At 44.0% G+C, this 17,415-nt stretch overlaps 1 protein-coding gene across 7 annotated transcripts in view; it reads left to right on the top strand.

Annotated features, from left to right (window-relative positions):
* Positions 1–717: 717 nt before the first annotated feature.
* The window catches only part of MBNL2 (muscleblind like splicing regulator 2), a 104,867-nt gene continuing 88,169 nt past the window's right edge, over positions 718–17,415 (top strand). For 5 of the 7 annotated variants that reach the window (XM_042839352.1, XM_042839349.1, XM_042839353.1 and 2 more), the window contains exon 1: positions 719–799. The gene's annotated coding sequence lies outside the window, so the exon portion shown is untranslated. Of the gene's footprint in view, positions 800–15,910; positions 16,154–17,415 lie in introns of those variants that run through there. The other 2 variants (XM_042839355.1, XM_042839350.1) reach the window with 2 other exon arrangements.

The raw sequence follows: 17,415 nt of genomic DNA, 5'->3' as shown, positions 1-17,415 counted from the left end.
CTGCCCAGGCTTTTTGCATATTTAATAACATCCAGTTCTCCCTCATCTCATATAATGACGATTAAAAAACAAACTATGCCAGGAAAACGTTTCACAATCATGCTTACTTTCTGCCCCAGAACTGCCATTCACCAGGGGCAGAACTGGGCAAACAAACACAGGTGAGGGACAGGCAGAGACAGTGCTACTACTACATGCCTGCGGCCGGCAGGGCTCAGCAAGATATGAGCTTTTTTTCGCTGTTGCCCTTCTCCTCTTCAACGCCATTCTCTCCTACCAACTAAGAGAGGGTAATAGTCATGGAATTCTTTCAAGCGGTGCCCAGTGCCAGGACAGGAGGCCGTGGGCACAAACCCACGGAGGTTTTACCCCAGGAGGCTCCCTCTGAACACCAGGAGCAGTGCTGTGCTGTGCGGGTGCCGGAGCACTGGCAGCACTGGCACAGGCTGGCAGAGGCTGTGGGGTCTCCCCCCTGCAGCTCTCCAGAAGCCGCCTGGCCGTGGGCCTGGGCACCCTGCTCTCGACGGTTCTGCTGAAGCAGGGGCTGGGACACGGGGACACAGAGGGCCCTACCCGCCTCAGCTCCAACGCAGGCGGCGCACCCGCCCCGTGCTGCCCGCAGGAGGAAGCGCTCGGACTGAGGGCGGTGCGGAGCGGGGCGGGCCGGGGCGGAGCGGGCCGTGCCGACCCGCCCCTCCGCCCGCAGCCGCCGCCGCGGCGGGAGAGGTGACAAGCAGCTGCGTGGAGGCGCCGCCGCCCGGCTGCGAACGGCCGCTTCCCGGCCCGGCTTCTCCCCGAGGTAAGGCAACCCCGAGCCACGATCCCTGCGGAGAGCTCGGCTCCGCCGCCCTCGGCCCGCGATACCTGGGCGGGCGGCGGCCGACGCTCCCCGGTTTCTGCTCCCTCGTGGGTGGCCCCCCCCCGCCCCTTGGGCCTCGGGGTTCCCGTGGGAGCGGCTGCGGCGCAGCGGCGCCTCCCGTCCCGCGGCCGCACAGGGCTCCGCGTGCTGCCGGGAAGCGGCGGCCTCGGGGAGCCGCGGTTTCCTCCCGGCGGCGGCCCCGTGTCCCGTGTTCCCCCCCCCCCCCCCCCCACCCCCTTTACCCGCGGCAGTGAGTGCGGCCGCCGCAGAGGGCCGGAGCGCCCCGAGGAACTCCGTGCGGAAAGTCGATGTTGTGCTGCGCCGAGTTGCGTGAGGAGCGTGTGTACCTACGGGGAATGCGCACCTAGGTGCACACGTGGGAGATATATGCGCGCTGATAGATTTTCCAAGCCATGACGACATTGCCTGCAGGCTTCTGCTTCCAGATGTTTTCCTTTCTGTTTCTCCCGGGCACGTTTCCCTTCTACTGGGAGCAAGGATGCTCCCTGGGTGCTGCGGACAGGAGCAGTGGAGCATCTGTGTGCCCACGGTTCCTCATGGCCGCGCTGTGCCGGTCCCGACCCCAGCGGCGTGGGCAGGCAGCGGCAGAAGTGCAATTAATGTTCAGCACGTGACTTGGCCCAGCACTTATCATCTTAGCGTGGTGTTCGGACCTTGGTAAATAAGCACAGGTTCAGCCATCTGTCCTGCCTTCTCCTGCCCTGTGTGTGCATACCACAGTGTGCGTGTGTACACAAATGAGAAGTGTACCTGTAGGAAGCTTTGGGGCTAAATATGTATTTGAACTCTTCTGGATGTGCCCCGAAGTTACTATCAAGGACTGATGGAAAGCTCCTTTGATATGGTTTTTGACTACGTTCCAAAAAAACCCCAAACCAGTTGCTTCAGGATTGGTGATGCCAGTCAGTAATGTGCTTAGCTGTTTGCATACACGCGCTACAGCTGGTACTGCTGCTGGAAGGCATGCTGCTCTTCCCCCGCAGACAAGGCCCTTTTGTTTAGGGTTCCAGGGGTGTGTGAAGCCAGGATGGGCCCTGTGGTCTCTCTCTGTAAGGAGGAGATGGTGCTGCTCATCCCACACCATCTGCAGCCCCACGGTAGGGCATGTTGGTCTGTGGCACTTCCACGGCTGCTGCGATATGCTACAGCTTGTCTCTTGCAGGTGAGATTTAGAATGGTCTTTGGCTCCAGCGAGGGTTTTCAATAGCATAAAAGTCTGTCTGTCTTACCAAGGTAGTCTGCAGGACGGTAGCTGTATGGTGATGTTTTTCTGAAGCAAAGAGATTGGCTATGTAGTGATACCTCTGTGCTATGTAGATATGAGGGTGGGCCCCATGACGGATGTCACTTCAACGCATTTATTTTTCCTCGGAAATTTCTCTCCTTAATCATTTATGGCCCTCTCTGAATAAATAGTGTATTTTTAGAGCTCGGCAGACCTACCAAAATCTCAAATCCTTGGAGTTGATCTGTTTGGGATTGCGATGCTGAAATCTTCATTTGAACATCATTTTCTTAAATTTGGCTTTTGCAGAATAACAGTTGTCATAAGAAGATTAAAAATAAAATCTACTTGCTGTTAACACTTGGTGGGCGAAATTTTCATCTTGTCTACTACATCTGCTCTGCAGTTTCTCTGCTGGTTGCACAGTCTCTAGAGCTGTAGGATGCAGCATCAAATAGATTTTCTACTAACCTAGGGATTCTCAAACTGTGGTGTGTGCCATGCAGAAGCAGCACCTGGATTCTGCCACCACTGACATATGAATCCTCCAAGTTTTGGAACCTTCCTGGTCTTGTTTTCTCTGAGCTTGAAAGCTCAACTACAAGACAGCAGAAAAAAATTCTGTGAAGAGTTTACGGCAGGAAGAAGAAGCACACACAATTGGTATTCCCTGTGCTGCCTGATGGTGTTAGGTCCTCTGGGCAGCTCTTGGAATGTCAGCAATTTTTAATGATTATTTTACTCTTCAGACTGACGAGTAAAATTACAGAGCTTAATTTATTTAGGTTTGGCATGTTCTCACTGAAACTGATGCCGTATCAGGTGAATGAACAGCCTGCTTGTTTATACCACCTTCCCTCCCCCTTTTTATAGGCCCCCATAGGTATTGCTGTGGTACTACTAGAAGGCTTCAGAATTTGGTCTAACCTGCCAATAAAAACAGAAACAGAGAACCACCAACAGCATTAAACCTGTTATTGAGGAAGATATTTTAACACTGATGACGATCAGGGTAGAAATCTCACTTCAGAGGGCTCCATTCAGCCTTTCAATCACATTTACTGCTCTTCTATATATTTTTTCTGGCAGTTTATTGTTAGCTGTATGGTGCTGGACTACTCAAGACAGATATGTACATGCTACCTTCATCTTTGCAGAATTGAAAAGTAACCTAATTGGCTTCCTGATCTTATGCCCCTCTATCATATTTCAAACTCTGTCTACTCATTACTGCCTTCCAGATGTCTTGTACTAATCAAATCTTTGCTGGATCACTTTTCCTCACATGCATTATTATTCATTTCCCTATAGGCATCCCAGAAATTAAAATGCTTGATGTAATTTTCTTTTTTTTTTTTTCCCTTTTTTCTTTTTTTTTTTTTTTTTTTTTCTTCCTTTTGCCTTTCTTCAGTATTCTCCCATGTTCATTTGCAACTTTATGTAAGTACAGTTAATTTAGAAAGCATTCATTAAGATGTTACTGAAGCGAAAGTCAGGAAAAGTGTTGATCAAAAATACTTTCCATTTTCTGGTCGCTCATTTCTGACGAATAAACCTTTAAAAACCAAAACAATCTCCTTTTTCTACTAGTGGTATTTCCCCTGCTCTTTTAGTGTAGTCTTCATCATTTACCGATGAATGATTTACGATAGCTGAGTTCTACACCTTCCAAACTTCAGAGAACTGCAATACTGAAACTCTCAACTAAATGTGGAATAAAAAGACAGTTGAGTACGGCTCAGACAGAGCTGAGTATGAAGGAAGAGCAGGCTTTTTCAAAGAGCTGTAAGTATCCAATAATGCAACAGTTTATCCTTGCCTTGCAGACCAACATTTCAGTGACTGATGAAGATGGCCATTGTCCGGCACTTTCTGTGGAGCACGAAACAGGCCCTTTGCTATCCAGGGCTTAGGCCACAGAGTGCTTTAAGACAGCAAATAGGGTTTTGAGCACAAAAATGCAGTCTGGAAGACAGGAGGATTGGGGTGGTGATGGTATGCAGATGTATTACTGACATGCTCTGGAGCAGTAAAATTTCCTCGAGTGGGAAGTTTCATGACCTGCTATGGCGTATTGTGCAGGCCACTCTTTGCCTAGATAGGGCTGAGACAGCAACAGTGTCATTGAGTAATGTTTCAGTATGAAAGTATAATGTCAGTGTAAAGTCCAGAAATACTTCTGACCTATGACCGGTTGAGATCATGTATCTTAAAGCAACAAAGCTAGTCTGTAGGTGGCTGCAGACTCTTTTTAAAAAGTGTGGGGGTTTGTTTTTTGTTTGTTTTTTTTTGTTTTTTGCTTACTGGTGAATTCCAGCTTTAAGTTCAATTCAACTTAACATCAACTGCTCTTCAGCAGCAGGTTGTTTTGATCATGCTGCAGCTGTTTGTGCTGAAGGATAAATAGCTTTGTTGTCTTCGTATTGTGAGAATTAGAGGCCGTTTCTGACTCCTTCACGTGCTGGTTTGATGCTGATGTGGAAATAGGGCAGAAAGAATTCTGCTTTGTGGATCTCTGCTTGGGAAGTAACAAGGGGTGGTGGAGCTCCTTCTTACTTTGTGCACCCTCTGCTGACAGACAAATATTTCATGCCTAATGGTATCAAAAGGAGGTCCAGGAGGCTGAGTTTGCTTGAAACTGCATCTCCTTTGACTGGAAATCATGTGGTGTTGAGAAGAGTCCATGCCTTCTGCTTAGCTTGGTGTCCCTGGTCCATAGCTTTAGGTTCAATTAAATGAGCCGACGGTTGGCTTTGTTACTGATCTTTCTCAGGAATGGGAGATCTGACACTAACGAATGGTTGCTCAGTAGATCCATGTCAAGTTTCTTCAGTGGTGCTAGAACTGTTACTTTTTCAAAGAAGAAATACTCAAGAAGAAAATTTACAAGTGTTTTGTTAGTGATTTAAGACTGTAAAAATGTATGGGTTTGTAGGTCTGGAAATAAAAACTTTTAAGAAGTACAGGGATGTCTAAATGCTCTTGACTTGGGTTCCAAGTGAGCGGTTAGTGGGTTTGGATGAAGGGTGTACTTGTTAGCTGAGAGGGGTTTCCAAGTAGGCACAAGGCTTTTGTGAAGTAGGACACATCCCTGTGGTGCTCTCAGTTTATGTGGACGTTGTAGGCTCTGAGCATCGATGGCCTTGATGGGTGGCTTTGATGAGTTAGTTATCTAACCTTTATTTGCTGTTCTCAAATCTGGAACTTCTGGTTTTTTGTATGTTTACAATGAATTGTTGATATATCAAAGTAATTTCTGGATATGCTTCTGGAGCAGTGGCTGTCGGGGCTTGAAAGTAAGTGTTCACTTACTGTAGCCTTTAAGTGAATAAATGTTAACTTTAGCTTTTCAGATTAGTGAAATATAATAATAATGCCTTACTAGAAGCATCTTAAATTTCATGTCTGCAGAACAGGTATATGAAGTGTTTCCTGCCCCCTGCTTGTGTTTGAGTCTTTGGCTTAACAGCATGAGGGGAGAGAAGAAAAAAAGACATAGGCTTTAGATCTCCTCTAGAGAGCATCGGGTGATGCAACTCATATTAGATATTACACTCTTGGGATTCTGCATTGCCTGTTGGCAGTTAGAGATGAGTCTTGTGTTACTCAATTCATTCACTTAATTTCATAATACTTTATGCTTTTTGCTTCCTGTTTGTGCTGGAGTATATTTCTTGTGCTACTTGCAGCTTTTAGATTATATCTGTTTTCTCCGGTTCCTTTCCTAATTTCTTGAACAGTCCATTCCTGTTTACACTGTGGTAGATGGGTGCCATGTTACTGCTAAATGCCGTGGGTTATTGCTAGATGCCATGCTTGGATACCCTGATATTTTTTTCAGAGCTGTAAGTGTTGAATGGTTAGACCTGAAAATGCATCCTATGGGAGCAGTGGTGAGTATGGACAGGAAGGGTGAAGGCATAATTAGCTGTAGTGGTAACATTATGACACAGTCCAGCAGAACAAGCTGTTGTCAGTGGCTTCAGTCAGTCATTCTCTTGAAATTACCTGTCCTCATTGCTGTGAATTAAAGGAAGGGGAGGAAAAATCAATACACTTTCTGAGCTGTAAAGCGGCATCTTGATCAACGGGGTGACAATAACTAGAGCCTAAAGCTGGGTGGAGCCCAGCACTCCTCCCTTGTGAAGCAGTAGAGCGGTTTGGTCGTCTGAGTTGTGATGATGGCCCTAGGGCTGACAGGAGGATTATTGCAGCATTGTTGTTGCTTTCTAGAAAGCTTACCTCATGCTTCTTTAGAAATTTCAGATGATTGATGCACTTTTTCTTACAGTGATGCCAGCGATGCCAAAACTGCTAGGGCTGGTCCCAGCTGCTGCTGAGTGCTGGTGGAAGAAGCCTGCTGCTGGAGGCAAACTGGAAATGGGGATGATGTCGCACTGAGATGCTGTTTTAGAGAGTTTCAGGATTGAGACAGTGGGTTTTCTCAACTGGAAGAATCATTACAACTGCCGCAGTTCTACTTTGTTTACATCGGTGGGATTTTGTTAGGGGGACTGTAATTATTTTTTTTTGTTTTGTTTTGTTTTGTTTTCTGACTGGGGGAAAAAAAGAGTAAAATAAATGGGATGCTTTTTTTTTTTTTAAAAAAAAGCTGCCAATGCACTTCAAGTTATGTTGTCTCCAAAAGAAATATTTGGCCATGGCTGTAATTGGAGACTCTGCAACAGATTGTGGTTTCTGAAAGGATATATCAAGATCTTTACCAGAAAGTTGGCTCTGGTTATTTTGTTCCTTTGTAGTTCAGGTGTCTTCCAGTAGCTGGAAGGGTTTTCATGAGACAAAAGTGTGGCTCGGTAGTAGATGTCTCTCTAAAATGCAAGTGCACTCAATCCATAAGATGTCTGAGAGGACAGAAATAATAGGGCCCAGAATTCTGTGGATGTTTCTGTGGAGAATCCAGGGATTTTAACCTCTCACTTCTGACAGTAGTTGAAAGAAGAATCAAAAGAAGCAAATGCAAAACACTTGAGTGATATTCCCTTGTATATGCTGCCAAAAGCAGAGGAAAGGGATAAAGACAGCAGTCTCTCTAGTTCATCCACTGGGAACTGAGCACACATTCACAGCTTTTGTCCCAGGCTGTATGTCTGGCTCCAGTGAAGAGCTGTTGCCACGTCTGGACCCAGTGTGGAGCTATCATTATGGGCAAGGGACTGGGCTGAGGGAGCTGGGTGTTCCTGGTCAGAGGAAAGGAGGCTGGGGGAAAATCCCATGCAGCTAGTTAAGTATATTGAAGCCAAGCTCTGCTGAGTAGTGCCAGATGACAGCAAGGGGACAGTGGCAACAAGTTTTTGCTTTGGGAATTCAGGTTGGGCATTGCCCAAATAGGCAACCCCTAATTGTGGGCCTGCCAAAGTTAGGTTCACAGGTTGAGGTGCCATCATGATCACCAAGAGGACAGGGAGACTGGTGAGACTGGCCTTAAGATTTTTGGTTCATAGACTGCATACATGCAAAGGATCTATACAGACTTCACCCTGAACTATTCTTCTGCAGTCTGCTTTGCCTAGTACTACCTTTAAGCCAAAGGCAGCAGGCAAGATACCTTCTAATCTCATTTTGCCTCTACTAATATGTATTAGTTCTAATAATTAATCGTTATTAGATTTGGTACTAGGGGGAATAGACAAATTAATGGCTATGTCAATATTTTATTTTACTTTTTTTTTTTAAGTGAGAGGAAGAGTAGTAAGTGGAGAAAAATACAGAAGACGAAGTGCACAGCATTAGCTGGAAGCTAGCTGTTCACAGAGTTTTCCCTACAAATAAACTCTCCATTCTATTTTTGGATCTCTAGTCAATGAAATAGTGTGCATTTTGATTTTGAAGCACTCTTTTTGTAATGTACTTCATTCTTGAGGTGGCAGGGTTAAATCTTGAAATTTGCAGCTGGAGCTGTACTGTCATTGAAGATCAGGGTTTTCGGATGCCATTTTATCTCCACCTAGTGCTTCTGCGAAAGGTCCTTGTTTCCTGCCCTTCATTACTCCTTGTTTGCCTGTTTTTCCTGAGTGAAAGCAATTCTTGTTTCTTCCTCTGTGAACAGATATTCATTTTCTTGGTTTCTGTTAACGTAATACATCAGGAAAAGTAAAGATCTATGATTGTGTATATTTATATAGTGTTACGTGGCAGAATAATTAGGCGAAGAACCACATGCAATGTTTTAAAACGTTGTGCACACAAAAGCTTCATAGTGACCATACAGTAAGCTGTAACAAATCAACCCTTTTGAGGTGAAAATTGAAATTTTATGTAAAACTCATGACTGCTTGAATGCGTGTAACTCTGATGTTTAAAGAAAAGCTTGCCTATGTGAACACAAACTGGTAGACCTCACAAAACAGAGCTGCTTGCTAACCAAAAGACTGGTTGCTTGCCAGCAGTTTGCTTGGCATTGCTTTCTCCTACCTGTCATCCATACTTCACAGAAAGAAATAAAACCCTGTACTTACATACTCCAGGCCTATCCTCCTTGCCAATGTAATGCTTTGTTAATTACACGGAGTCCTCTACTTTTACGTGTGCAGGTCATTAATTGTTGTGAAAGGATGAGGGATTCAATCCTGCTGTTACTGATTTTAAAAAGCAAAAATTATTCAGTTGCTTCTCCTTTTTTTTTTATTTTTTATTTTTATTTTTTTTCCTGAAGTCTCCTGATGCCTGTTTTCTTTGCTTATGGTGGAGATTGCTTGCTGATTTTGCTGCATGCCCCTGAGCATCTACCCTACAGGCTCATGCTGTTAAGTGGCAGCTTGCAGGGAAATGGCAGCTAGCATCACCTGCTAAATAGCAATGGGACATTTTGCACCTACCTTGTAGCAGTGTTTAAAAACAATAGAATAATTTTAGACAGACTAAGCTAAATTATTATTGTATTAATTTAAGATGGAGAGATTCAAAATGCGGCTTTGTTCAGTGACGCATTTTCCCCTTTGAGTTTATAATGGAGAAATAAAATAGAGCTTGTGGATTTAAAGGATAATTAAAGAGTCCTCATTACATCACTGGTCAAAAGTTGTATTATTTGCAGCCATTGCTTGAATTACGTGCAGGATCTGGATTACATTAGAGGCTGATAATTGAATCTTCATAGAAGATTTAAAAAATACTTGGTTTACCTATTTAAAAACCATAATTGGAATAGGCTAGTTTTTTTCAGGTAGTTATGTGAAGGATTATTTTTGGTTATTTAGGAACGATATATAATAGAGGACAAATCTTAGTTCTATTTGTTCCTGACAGGCTAGCTGTTATGGGAAGCCACCAAATTCTAGCTTCTTAGAATAAGGGGCAGAAGTTTCTTTTATGCAGCCTTCACCTATGTGGACTGAAATTCAAGGGACTTCTCCTGTGTGACTTTGGGGATGAGGCTATTAGGTTCTCTGACAAGGTGATTTATCAAGTGGTTTCCTCTTGCTGTAGGTTTGAATGGGAGCAACTCCAAATACGAGGCCAGAACAATAGCTGTGGAGGAAGTTAGTCATGGAGGGATCTGAGGAGGAAGGAGCATGTTTTTATCAGCAATGGAAGAACTTCCCAATACACAATGGTCTTGCTAAGGAGTACTGAGTAGCGGTGACTTACACCTTGGTGTTGTTTCCAACTGGATGCTGAAGACATACAGGCACAGTGCAACACTTCCACCAGCTAATTCCCTGGTTCTGGTAAATGCTGTATAAAATAAAGGACATGAAATCAATTAGCAAGGAGGAAGATACGTTAGCAAGGAGGAACATGTGTCTTGCTTGCAGTGTTAGTGCTTTTACCATGTGATTCCTTCTGACTCATAGAACAGTTCTTCTGAGTAGAATTCAGAAGCTCTTGATGAAGGTGCAATTCTTAAATCTTTCTGAAAGAGTCGGATGGAACAGGCTTCCTAGGGGGGATTATGAAGTCTCCTTCTGTGGAGATATTCAAGAGCTGCCTGGACGCCTACCTGTGCAACCTGCTTTGGGAGGGGAGTTGGACTTGATGATCTCTAGAGGTCCCTTCTAACCTTCCAATTCTGTGATTTTAATGCATATTGAAGAAATCGTTTAGGTTTTTGGATGGGTCCAAATACTCAAATATATGACCTCTAAAATGACAATAGACCATTTTATGTCTGAGATAACTGCATGGGGCTGACAGCTACAACCCAGGGCATACCAGTGGCACCATTTTTCAGCAGTGGCCACTCAGGCTCTCACTTGGGAATCTAAGATGGCATCAAATGTCTGTAACGTTAGTACTAGTGGGCATGGTGGTGATGAGTTGACAGTTGGACTTGATGTGATATATTTCAAATCAACGGACTTCAAAATCCTCAGCTTTTTTTAGATGTCATGAAGAAATACAGAACCGCTGTTTTAATGAAACTTTAGTGTAAGTTGGCATTCAAAGAGCTACTTAATATAGGTGGTTTGCCAGTTTGTTTTGACTAGTTTAGTACTTTGCAAGTGTATATTTCCAATATACACTAGCAAATATAATATATGTATTATAATATATAATAGTGTATATTTCTTATACAGTGAGAAACAGCAAGAAATCATTTGTTTTACCAACCTTGCCTCCCAAAAAATTTCCCTTGAGAACCCAAAAGAAAATCATAAAGAACTTAGTCTAACTCAGTCTAACTCCTTTTAGGTTAATTTGGTGTCAATCAGTTGTTCAGAGGAAGAAAGCATGGGGGAGTGTAGGGATTCAGTCAGGGAAAGAAAACCTGGAACATGTTCAGCATAGCTTAGAGAACAAGCTTGTGTAGCTTATACAGCAGCATAACTGGAACATGCTTATAGGAAGCTGAGGCTTTACACCAAAGCTGTAACTGTGCATTGTCAAAATGCACCTGTTCTTAAGATATATGATAATGTATTTATTTACTTGAAATTAATTTGAAAATCAAAAGTGCTATCCAGAGCATGTAACTTCAGCGTCTTAAGTTCTTAGGTTCTTAATAAAGCTTCTTCTGTGGTATGATTTCACCTTTTATTTGTTTAACACAGGAATTAACATGAGGATGGCCATCTCAGGTAACAGAGACAGAATGCTTTTAGGATGTGGAAGAATCTACTTTGGTATATGATGAATCACAGCCTACAAATGCCTATTTCTCTTCAGTGGCTATAAAGAGAAAGGAGTAGAGTGACTCATTGAGATGTGGCTGTTTATATTTGGTCATGTATATTTCAAGCCAAGTACATAGGGCTACATTCAGAGGCAGCTCAGCCCTCTGGTGCACCCAGGCTATGTCTCTCAAACATTTAGCTGTAAAACCTGGTTGCAGTGTTCTGCAGCTCTCTTCTGTCTGGCATGTTCATTACCCTTTCCAACTGCAACCTCCACCAGAGGGAAGAGTGCACGTATACTCAGTTTTCATGCCGGTGGGGAATTGGTGTCATCCCAGAATAAAGTCAGGACACAGCCAGAGTGCATGCCTGAATCCATGCGTTTGGATCTCACAGTTGAGACATGGCTTAAATTCTGTGCACAACCAGCGAGAGGAAAGAGAGGATTTGGAAGGCCTCCAGAAACCACCTCAGGTTTGGTAAGGTGAATCCTAACCTCTGACTTGAATATGTGCTTAACTTCTGTGATATCTTACTGTTTCATATTTTTCTCAGTGTAGATGGTGAGACTAGAACAATCTGTTTTCATGTTTGTGTACACTCCATTTCAAGGTTTTCTGGGTTAGGGAGATGTTGGGAAGTCAGGGTACTTGAAAGTTAAACCAGTTGAACTCCTGGTCTCTAAGTTCTTATAATAAGAGTATTTAGAAAATAATAATAATAATAATTGACCTAGCAATGTCCTTTTGGAAGTATACTTGCTTCTTGTCAGTAACTTCAGTTTTGGCAGTACTAGAGATCTTATTTTTGTAACTTACTATGATTCCTGCCATCACTTCAGCCCCAGTGCCTCAGAAATAGTGAGGTATTTTGCAAAGACTGGCATCAGTGACATTGCCTGTGAATAGGTCTAGGTGTCTAGATTTAAACTCTTGGCAGCTGCCTTGAAATTTTCTTTTCTGCTGTCATTCAGATCATAGCTACTAAGGTTGAATTTTACTGGTGCTAGCTAGTCTATTACTGACACAAGAAAGTTTTTGAACTTGTTCCTGCCATTGCTGAACTTACCAAAATGTCACCATTGCTGTAGGTCATCTACACTCTGCTCAAAATCTTCTTTGTGCTGTAGCCAGTATCACGTAAGTTACTTGTCACGTTAAATGTTAGTGATATCTTTAGTCCACTCTTTTTGCATAACTCTGCTTAAATCAAGTTTTGTTGGTTTCAAGTATTAACTCTAATAGCTATCACTGAAGAACAAAACAGGAAAAAAAGTGCAGATTTTGCTTGATCCATTTTACTACAACTTTATTACTTCCAAAATAGTTTTCTGGCAATGCTTTATCTGTACCCTTCAGAAAGTTGTAAGTCGCCTTTAGCAGTGTGTTTACATTGAATCATTAAGTGCAGGAGACTGTGAAACAGAGCAGATGGTATTTTCTTTGTTCAGAATGTACCTTTATTTGTTCATCTTTTTTGAGTTTGACATCAGAATTCCTTTGCTTCTCTAAGAGTTTTGTCATATTGCAATTAAATATATAATGCAATTGTATAAGTAGATCTGAAAATTGAATTCCTGTCCTTTTTCTTTGTAACTGAAGTGAAAAATGCATGATTGGATGGCTGCATCTCAAACTCAGATCAATCACTCTGGAAGTCTTTGCTCAATGTACGGCCGACGTATTTTTAAATATACATTTTTTTCTTCAGCCCTTGAATTCATGCCTTGCTGTATGCTATTCAGGCACCATTTTTAAGGAAGATTACATATTTTCTCTTGAGCTTTCTGATAGAGTCTTGCTGAGGGGCTGGCACATACAGCGTGTGATTTGAGAGGCTTCTGATCCCTTGACAAGGGAAGAACAAGAATGTAATCATGGAAAGTAATCCACACAAGAATCCAGGTGAGCACTTGGCTGTTGGTTTTGCATATATAATACTAGTGGCCTAGGTGTAAAACTTTGGAGAACCTGAACCACGTTTTGACTTCACCTGAAGCCCTGAGCTTGCAGTTGACTTGTCTGGATTTAACTTCCTTTTTGCAGTTAACTTGCAAGCTTCTTAGAAGCAAACTAACTACCCATGGAAATTCTTTGTGTACACTGCCATATTGGTTCATAGGGAAAGGAGGACCATGGCAGTGCGTGCTGCTGGAGAGGAGAGAGCTGCAGCCCTCTTGGGCCTGGGCTGGATGCCATGACCAACCTGGATCTCCACTGTGGAGGGCTAGTTCCTCTGTGGGTGGAGTGGTGGTATCTGTGCTGCTCATCATCCTCTTTGGACCCTTTGGGGTACTTTGGGGTCACCAGGCTCCATCACTGTTTTGTCCCTGCCTCAGTGTCATCTTTCATCTCCTGGCTGTCCTGGAATTGTTGGTGCTCGGTGCTGGCTGCTCTGTGCTTCCCGTCCAGCTCAGGCACTTTCTGCTTTCTTGTTATAACCTTTTGTTCAACCAGACCTGGGATTTCCAGACTCAGTCTCTTGCTTCTCTTTCTCCCCTTCGTCTGATTGCTGTCTCTCCTCTCCTGCCCAGCTTCATGCTATATTTTGGTCCCCTCGACCTTTCTCACACCCTACTGCAGTGCTGTCTCAAGGCTCTGTCTCCTGCACATCCGTGGGGCACAAGCCAAAGGGTCACGAAAGCAACAGACGAGGTTGTCTTCCTGCTGTCACTTCCAATGTCTGGTCTTTGGCAGATGGGAGCAGCAGTTACAGGGGAAATCCTGCTAATCTCCTGTAACTTGAGCCTGTTACACGCTCAGTCGCACTGTGGGGCTGGTGCCTTTCCAGCCACATACGGCCATTCGGAGGAGGTGGTGGATTTATATTGCAGAGCTCAAAAGGAAAAATACGATGATATATTAGCACCATTTTGTAAGGTCCCATAGCTTTATCAGATAGGAAAATATTTTCATAAGAACAGCAAAATATGTAGCCTTGAAAAATAAAAGAAAAAGGTAAAGAGAGTACTGCCAATTTTCAGGGCTACCCTTTGAGGGGAGGGGGCAGAGTTCTCTGGTCAGTGGGTTACTGGAATGGCAGAGCAAAGTGTTTTTGTCTAGCCTGTCTCAGAAATGGGCAAACTGCATTTTGGCAGAAAATAAATAAATCCTGCAGCAGATGTCCAGCATGGAAAATTTTAACACAGGCAGCTCGAGTCTGGCAAAGTCAGAAGACTGTGGAAAATCCCAACGAGACGCACTGGGCCACCTCGATCATAGATGGAGTCGCCAGCCTTGCCAGCAGCGCGACCCAGCTCCAGGTCTCTTGAGGCCTGCTGGAACCAACTGTTTAGGGTTATTTTTGTCTGTTTTTGTATATTAGAGTGGAATGGAGGGGGTGATTCAGCAGAGAGGGAGGGCTGCCCTGTAGGAGACTCTAGGCAGAAGCCAGCAGCAGGAGCCAGCAGAAGCCTGAACTTGCTGGAATGGAGGAGGGGAAGGAGAGGAGGAGTGTGTCATGGTCAGATGGCGGGGACGCGAGGGGCAGCCGGCAGGGGGCTGCGGCAGGGGGGCCTGCAGTGCTGGAAGGGGCAGACCTTGACAAATTGGAGGGGAAACGATGAAGCCTGAAGGAGAGTTTTTGCTTGCGGGATGGCAGGGTAATGGATTTTTGGAAAGCTTCGTTTATAATATGCAAAACAGGCGATAGGAAACAATGGGGCCTTGGGACAGAGCTGCCAGTTGAATGAGGGCTTTGTTTTCCTCTTGTCTATTCATATTTTTAAACTTTCAGTGGAATTTGAGATATATTTTATGTGTTTTTATGTAAGGGATTGAACTACATTAACTATTGTCTAAAGTAGTATTGCACTGCAATCTTTATCCCTTTTTGGATGAAGATTGACTTCCCGGTTAAGCTCCTTTTTGTATTCTTTCTTAATTGCAACTCATGTTCAATAATCCTTTGCTGCATTGCACTTTTGGTTTAAAACTTCAGCAAAATTTGTGAGAAAACACCAGACCCTGTGTCCCAAGTATACTGATCTGCCCTGGGCATGGCCAAAAATTGGCAACTGGTTTCACAGCCTCAGTACTGATGGGCATCAGTGGTGAGCCACTCACACTACTGGGATGTGGGCGCTGCTTGTGTGATCTGTTTGCCAGGGGTATTAAAACGCCACCAAATAGGTCGTGTCCTCATCAAGGAGCATCCCATACCCGGAGTTCATGGCACCTGGTCTCAAATGTTCTGAAAAATGCTGCCTGTGTGTTGCTGCTAAATGAGCGCGCTGCACAGTGGGATCATGCAGTATTTAAGTGAGAGCATTGCAAGCTGAATGGGAGTGCGGTTTTGCTGCATGCTGGAATAAAAAGCAGATTGTTTGGTTTATGGTGCATGGCAAACCTTTCCCAATAAAACAGCATCGCTGCAGTTCTGCAGTTCCAGTAATGCTGTTTGTGCATGCGTTTATGATCAGCAGAAGCTTTTAAAATCCTCTCACAAGCTGGCACTGAGCTGCCGTTGTGGTGCAGGGGGAGTTGTTTGCTTTTGCCGCATGTGGTGCTTCATGGAGGTACTACTTTACCTCGCTAGCAGAAGCCCTTTCCTGCGTGAGGGAGATTCCTGGTTCATCAGCATGGACGTGTTGTTTTTCCACGTTGGGAGCGCCGTGCTGCTGTGTCAATCACCCCCCATCCAGTGGGTTCGAGAGCGACAGGGCTGACGATGCGGGGTGTGATTGGCTGCCATATGCTGGGAGGGCTCTGGGAGAAGGAAGGGCTGCAGTCCTCCAGCAACAGAGTTTAGGCTGTGTCTTTGCTTCATCATCTGAGGAAAAATCCCCCGATAAGGCTCAGGGCTATCTGAGTGCAAGAAAAAAAAAAAAACAAATAGGAAAAAAAAATGGACGGCTAATCGTTCGGTGTGACATCCATTCATCACAATGATGCGATGGGAAAGGCGCGGCTGTTTGTTGATGTCAGATGTTTCTGTTCACATTGGAAACGTGCCGAATAGACGGAGCTGAACAAGGTAGGAGGGCTGTCGTCTGTTGTTGAGTGTTCAAAGAGTTTGCTGCAGTGTGCTGCATACCGGCTGTGCTGCCTGGGGCAGTTGGGCAGGCGAGATTTCCCCGTGAATACCTGCTGTTAGGGAGCAATATGCGGATGTTATGCCAGCTTGCTTTCAGAGGGACTTTGTTTACGCCATAAACAGCTCTCTTCAGGAATAGATAGTGAGTATATTAAAAATAACACGGGCAAATAACAGAAATAGGTCAGTGTGTTTCAGAAGTGCTGTACCCTAATTGGATTTTTAGCCAGGCTGTCGCCTAGCAGTGCTTCATAGCCTTAATAAAGAGAATGAGTCAACCTGGAAATCTGTGAAGTTTATAGCAGATACGCTTCAAGATTTCTGTGAATTAGAATGGCTCGTCTAAATAATTCCCTATCAGAGGCTTTAACTGAAGCCAGGACGGTCTGCCTGGAGCTTGAAGGAGCAGTAGGGTAAGTTTCACTCCATTACAGAAGTCCAGGCGTTTTGGGCTGTGCAGTGATTCCTTGTGCTCCTGAAGGCAAGCTGTTAGTTTCTGGTAACGTAGTTCAGTTGAGTATTTCCCCTGCTATTTCCAGGCCTTCGTCTTGGCAACAAAACAGGATCTTTATGTGAAAACAAGGTTACTAATACGTGCTGCAATTATCTGATCTGTGTGCATTTTTAATGAGAGGATACACAGCTAGCAGAATAATTAAATGAGCAGGCTGGCTTTCACAGCAATGATTTCACTGTGCTGAGACGCATCAACTTTCTTGGTGAGGAGGAGCTCAGGAAACAGTGGAGAAGATTTATGCTAAGCACTCTGGAGAGAAGATGATTATTTAGGCAGAAGCCTGTTCAATTTTGGAAGGGTTGAGGAATTAGTATTATTATTCATTATTATTATTTATTAGATGTTGGAAGCAAACTTTGCCGCTGTATTGTTGGAAGGGTCTGAGAACATTGCCTCATCCTGTGACGTGATGTGCTTGGACTTTCCTAGACTGCCATTTGTGCTGGCAGAGCTCAGTACCTATCAGGATTCCACTCAGTTTAGCTATCTGACATAGTGTGCTGTCTTCAGGTGTGCTTCAAGTTTGTATTTACAATACATAACTTTAAAAATAAAAGATTGAGATGGTGAAACAGCAAGAAAATGCTATTATCTTACTTCTCTGCTAATACCCATGAGTGTTAAATATAAATATTTTTATTCAGATAAGATGTGGGTAGAAAAATTGTGTGAGCTGAGGAGGAAT

This window comes from Centrocercus urophasianus, unplaced genomic scaffold (assembly GCF_019232065.1).
Source record: "Centrocercus urophasianus isolate 14NV4802_14NV808 unplaced genomic scaffold, USGS_Curo_1.0 seq_9, whole genome shotgun sequence".
Lineage (NCBI taxonomy): Eukaryota > Metazoa > Chordata > Aves > Galliformes > Phasianidae > Centrocercus > Centrocercus urophasianus.
The sequence above is the reverse complement of the archived record's forward strand: the minus strand, read 5'-3'. Positions and strand labels throughout refer to the sequence as shown.